The sequence below is a fragment of the Siniperca chuatsi genome, linkage group LG19 (genome assembly GCF_020085105.1).
Source record: "Siniperca chuatsi isolate FFG_IHB_CAS linkage group LG19, ASM2008510v1, whole genome shotgun sequence".
In the NCBI taxonomy this organism is placed as follows: Eukaryota; Metazoa; Chordata; class Actinopteri; order Centrarchiformes; family Sinipercidae; genus Siniperca; species Siniperca chuatsi.
Window position 1 is genome coordinate 22,525,309 of NC_058060.1, and position 6,519 is coordinate 22,531,827.

Sequence of the window (6,519 nt, forward strand, 5' to 3'; positions counted from 1 at the left end):
AATGCCAGGTACCATTTCTTTAATCCCCCTGTCTTCCATTTGCACAGTCATTAACCATTGTTGTGCCAGTCTCAAGAATGGCTGAAAGTTGCATCCCATCTCAACTACCACATTTGGCACTATTAGTGCGGTTCATTGGAGGAGTGGCTCAGCACAAATAATTTCTAAACGTATAACAACGAGACTAGGAAAATAAAGATGTCTAAAAAAAAGATTGTTGTGGTGCAGATGCATTCAATATTGTTACAAGTAAGTGATTTAAGAACTGATTGCAAATTTCAGTCAGTGCTGCCCTAGTCTCCCAAAGCATGAACAGCTGTAACTTGAAAAAGCAGCGCAGTTATAATATAGAATTGTTATATAATTACAACATATGTTGTCTATTAATTGGCTAACTAGCAAGCAGGATAATTTACTAGCTGATATTTTAACATTCAACTAACATTAGCTTCTACTACATGTGTTAGTTATGTATTAAATCAAGTCAGTGCTGGTTGCTAGCCAAAAAGCTTCCGCTATCCAGACACAAAATTGATTGATGGAGCAAAAACTTGTTCACAATCGAAAGTCAAAACAGAAACCACATCTTCTGAATTTTGTGGAGGTTTCCAAGTTGTAAATTTTATGTTCATTAAATGAACTTTATGTAATCTAATAGGTACATTTTAGAATCAGAAATGTTTCATAGGTTAAGAATGAGCTATTTTGGTGACAGGCTTGGTGACGTAGGGACTGCTCACTGGGCTACTTGGTGAATTACTGTAGCTGGTGAGCTAAGGGCCAACATGTTAGCAATTTAGGAACAGGCTAGCACTACTCAGTTACAATAGCTTGCACAAGCTTCTTTCTTTTTTGTCTGTAGCTACTGGGCGGTTTACTCCCCTCTGGCATTTTGTAGTGATGTGTCCGTCACGATCAAGTTCACCCCCCGATCACACATATCATACAAATTAATTTGAAATAGACAGTACGTGTCTGTATAGAGTTGTGAAATTATTTATTAACCATACTATTTCTCCATTTCTCCAGCTCTCTTGTTCCTCATTCCCATCTTTGTTCTCATGTGGGCTGGGCTTCTCCTCCTCACTCTCCTTCTGACGGTTGCTGTAGCTGCTCCCTGCACCAAGGTCGATGTCCTGTCGCCATAGGTTTTCAATCAAGTCAGTATCCTCTTTGGTGAGGTCGTCATTGCCATCCCTGCTGCCCTGCTCCTGGTTGCCCTCTGTTATACAACGAAGATAGTTATTCTTGACATATCCCACTTTTTAACCATAAATATGACAGAATATTTTAATGTATTGCAGATGAAGAATCTTGCATATGTATTTCTTGCAACAAATAAGAAAGTAACTTAGGCAGTGACTGGCAGAAGTGGTACTAAATAAAGAGCTGTTATTCAGTGACAAAATTGTGGCTTGTTTTTGGTTGTGCAGGTAACCAAAATAATTTATCATATAACTGAATTGATCTTTTAAATTAATATTATGCTGAGATGTCAATACTTTCAGAGTCATATCAGGTTTTGCCTAGAGTGAGAAAGGAACAGCAAAATCCATAGGAAAATCACTTAATGCTCCTCAGAGCTGTTCAAGCGCTGAGGCCCCCCAATATGGCTACCAGAGGGGGCATTAAATGACCTGAAGCCCTCTGTAAACACAGCCTACCCCTCTGTGTTACAGAGCAACTTTGGCATGCTGCTCCTCGGGCCTACCCACAGGCAAACCGGTTTTCATTTATATGGTTTATTCAAAACCTGAAAAACTCCTAATCATTACATTATTTGTGTTACTCTTTGGATAGCACTGCATCTCAATGAGGTACCCTATGTGCTTCATAGTTCTGAATTAATCAAAGGCAAACAACGAATGCCTGAGATGTTTTCATCTGTTCTATTCAATGAAGAATTTCAGAGCTCAGTGCTCCTCATTTCTCATTTTCTTGATATAGAGATCCTCCATACCTCATCAATATGCACAGTTAGAAACCTTTGCAACCTGATGTGTTGTTGATTCTATTTTGGTAACTACTCAACAGATGATAAATATAAGAAAAAATAATATCGTGTTCCTAAAGTATTGGGTTTTACATGCATAAAACTGCAAGGCAATTTTCTAACATGCACTAAAACTAGCTCATGAAACAGTGATTTCTTCAGTTAAATGTTAATAAAGATATCATACATTATAGAACAATGATCCAACAACATACTGTAGATGTAAATTAATTCAACATGCAATAACTGATGGGCTTTACAAGAGAGAAATGATTGGATTTTGGCATCTAGTATTTGGTAAGCTTTGTTTACCATGTCAATACGCAGAGGAGTTGGCTGATCTCAGTACTTCCCACGCCATCTGTCTATCCTCTGATTCTTGAGCTAAGAAAACCAGAGATGTTCTTCTTGGTCTCATGGTGGAGCAGTTCATGTCCCTGTTGCCAGAGATTTCCATTTGCATTTGATATCAAAGTACAGATCACTCGCTTGTGTATGAGCCAGTGTTTTACATCAAAACAACAGCATGATCTTTTGGGTATACTGGATTGAATGTACACCTTGAAGTTCATAATGATGATTAGAGAACCTGTATATCCTTTACTATAATATTTACCTGATAGAATGGTCCAGAGTAATTGTTGTACTGGGCAGCGTCCAGGTTTGTTTTTTGTAATTGCTCTGAGTGTGGATAGCTGTTGCTCAGTCAATGTACTCTGGATAAATAATGGTAAAAAATAAATAAAATTAAAATATAAAATTAAAAATAACATTACCATACTACCAATTGATACCAAAAATTGATGCAGCTGTAGAACAGGTAATTTTAATTTTGAGCATGCCATATTCATTTTCTGTAGAAATTAATACAGATTTGAACATAATTTAGTTTCTATATGTTCTATATATACTCAGCATGTGACCAGTAAGATCCATAAATAAACTTAACCTGATTCAATGCAGATGTGAGTCCCAGATCAATTCAATTCAATGAAATTTTCTTTATATAGCACCAATTCATAACAGATGTTATCTCATTACACTTTTCCTATAAAGCAGGTCTAGACCGTTCTCTTTAGGATATCATTTACAGACCCAACAATTCCCACTATGAGCAAGCACCTGGCGACAGTGGCAAGGAAAAACTGCATTTAAGAGGCAGAAACGTCGGGGAGAACCAGACTCAGGGTAGGCAGCCATCCACTGCTGCCGGTGGGGTTGAGAGAGAGAGAGAGAGAGAGAGAGAGAGAGAGAGAGAATACAGTAGTACAATGCAAATTCCACAGAATTTTAAAATAACAATAATTTAATTGTAGTGGTAATATTAATATTAATAAAACTATTATAGTAATAATGATAGGATTAATAATAATTACAGTAATAAGACTAATAATAATTGTAGTAGTGGTTGTTGAGCAATTTAACAATAATTTAACAATATAGTTTAACAATAATGTTCAAGAAATTAAAGCTAATAAATACACAAGTAACAAAATGTATTTAAGGACAAGCAACCATCAATATGAATAGCTAAACAAAGTGTAGGACAAACAAGATTTAGACATTGCATAAAAGGTCTCATTTCAAAATCTTGACTCCATGTGGGGATAAAGTGGTAGGGCTATATACTGTATACAGTATAAAATACATAGTGCATACACTATGTTGTAACTTTGTTTGAGCTCAGTACCTTATTTAACATTTGCAATCACTGTAATTCACTTAAGAACTGGAAACCAGGCTAGACTTTAGTCTCAGCCGTCTGGAAATCACATTTACATGCTTCTAATTTGCAAAAGCAAATATGTTTTGAAGGAACATGTTGTTAATTAATGTATCTGGCAAGTCGTAAAATGCTGATATACTGAACATATCTTAAAAATGCTCAGTGTTTTCATACAAGATTTGCTCTTGCAATATGTATCCGCTCTTAATGACTAAAGCATTTACACTTCCAACTCACAGCAGTTTAATACTAAAGAAGTTAAAAGTGACTTGAAGCACAAGACACAACAGGTTTCCATTGACATTTAACAGAAAACCACAATCTCTCCCTAACCATAACCAAAGTGCTTTTGTTGCCTAAACCTAACCACATGCAGGACTCAGGATGCGAACCCTGGTCTCTGGTGTCTAATTCCTTGGAGACACGGCTGCTAATATATGTTACCTCCACTTACTTTCAATACTGAACATATTCACTAACAGTGAGAAACATGTTGGGCTCTGTAACACTCATCTTTCCTCATCCCCCTATTCATTCTCTATAGAGTGGTACCATACATCAGTGTTATACAGCTGATAAATAGAGCACATTAAACTCCCTGTCTCTGGCTAGAGAAGGATAGAAAATGGCAGCTTTACATAATACACAGGAAATTGTGATCTCTTCCGATGATGCAAAGACATACTGTGCATCCACACTACATAATGCTCTGGACCCATCTTGTGAATTTGACCCTCTGTACAATCACGTAATTGTACAATGTCCCAAAGCCTGGCTGCACGTTGACATCCCATCTCCATAGTTCTCCATATAGTACTGTATTTCAGAATAAGCATACACATAAGATGTTACCTTAAAATCGTCTATAAAACCCTGTTGCAATGGATTGATATGAAGCTTTGTCCTTTTGTAAAATGTAGCTGTTATGTATTTAAGTAACTATTATTACTATTTTACTTTTATGATGCACCACAATCACTCCATTGCTCAGAGACCTCCACTGGCTTCTTGCATTTCACATTAGCACTAACAAAGTCATGCTCCTCACCCTCAAGGCACCGCATGCCTCCACTCCTGACTAAATCTCAGAACTCATCTCTGCTGCTCCTCTCTCTCACTCTCTCTATCCATCTAGCTCTGAACCTCTGGATATTCCTAACACAAGGCTCTTTGCCTCCACGCTGCCTCCCACAGTCAGAGCCACAAGCAATATTGCTTCTCAAAGACTTGCATTTTTGCAGAAGGAATTGACATGTGATTGAGTTGTTTACATGTCTATGCAATGTTTTTTCTGCATTTGTTATGTTTTATTGGTGCTATTTCGTGCTACTTAGATGCTCTGTAGAGCTTTGAGGTATTGAGAAAATGTTAAATGAATAAAATGCAGTAGCTATTATCAAGGCACGTATGCACAGAAGTGCACATATGGCAGTAAGGATGCATTTATTCCCCTATAGATTTTTTCAAGACTCAGTTGGACAAAGCTGGTTTTATTTTATATTTCTATCATTTTGAAGAAAACCAATGAAAAGACCAAAACCATCAATGTCTTAGTCTTTCTCTCAATAGTTTCCAACTTCCCTACCTGATCTGTGGCAGCCCAAAGCCCATTGGTTTTTTGTGAACATCTAAATATTTAAAAACGGGTCACAAATATGTAGTATCATATTTAAAAAAGGGCTCGGTAATTTCCTAGAACAGCCGCAGACTGTAGTTTTTAGCAAACATTACTCAATCGGTGGTAGATAGTTAATTTCTTTTCAGTCGTGGATTAATATACATTCGGCGCGCTTGTGAGTATTTCTGGCAGCAGGACGGTGTAAATGGGATTCACTCAAAATAAATGCAGCGTGTATGTCCGTGGTAATGAAGGAACATGTTGCCCGATGCAAAGGTGTGGCTTACAGATGTGCTTTTCATAGGTTTTGGACAACAAAAGCCTGTGTAGCTACATTTGCTAGTGGGATCAATTGTTCATTCATTGTTGGTTTTGATCTTTTTATGGTAATTTGACAATAAGAAAAACATAGAATACCACAAGCCTCACCCTTTAAATATCTACATTATGCATTGTAGATTCAAATTTCACATGAATAAGCTAGTCAAATTAGCCATAATTACTGATGGTAAAAAGCAAGTTGTTTATAAAAGAAACACATTCTAACAACCTATATGGAGAGCCATGTTTTATATTCATGAGACGCTTTGAGTGGAACAGTACAAAACTGCAAACACCAGCAGAGAAAGAATACACCTCATCTGGTTTAATGCCACCAGACAAAGAAAACCTGAACATGCCTAATTTCTACAATAGTTATTTTCACAGTAAATGTATAATGAATAGGTTAAATGACTATCATTTTATATCGATAGAAAGTAGGAAAATTAAAATGGATGTACTGTATGAAAAATGATTGCCTTTAGCAGATACATGAGAAAATGTTGTGACAGCTGTTGTTGCTAATAGTGTTTGGGTTTTCATTATTGCAGTACTGTAAGTAGAATGTGACAGTGCAAGTTTGTTGTAACATTTCACCAAGATTCACTGTATGCTGTAAAGAGAAAAGATAAAGAAGCTCAATGTTGTCCTCACTCTGTCATATCTGATGGATCTGTGGCGGTGTAGAAAGTTTTGCCCTAGTTTTGAAGTGAGGAGGTCCGGGGGTGAGGAGGAAAGGTTTGCCTCAGGCATCTGCAGCTGTGTGATGGTCTGTTACTGGGAGTTTTTCCCAACCCACCGGGACAAAAACAACTCTCTGGTCAGTTTCAATCTCTGACCTACGTGGATGGAAGAAATCTG

At 37.1% G+C, this 6,519-nt stretch overlaps 1 long non-coding RNA gene across 1 annotated transcript; it reads right to left on the minus strand.

Annotated features, from left to right (window-relative positions):
- Window positions 1-2,309: 2,309 nt before the first annotated feature.
- On the minus strand, window positions 2,310-3,163 carry LOC122866742. The gene is made up of 3 exons (XR_006375797.1): window positions 3,116-3,163; window positions 2,610-2,709; window positions 2,310-2,430 (listed from the first exon to the last, which is right to left on the minus strand). It is a non-coding gene; the product is annotated as an uncharacterized LOC122866742 (long non-coding RNA).
- Between the last annotated feature and the right edge of the window lie 3,356 nt (window positions 3,164-6,519).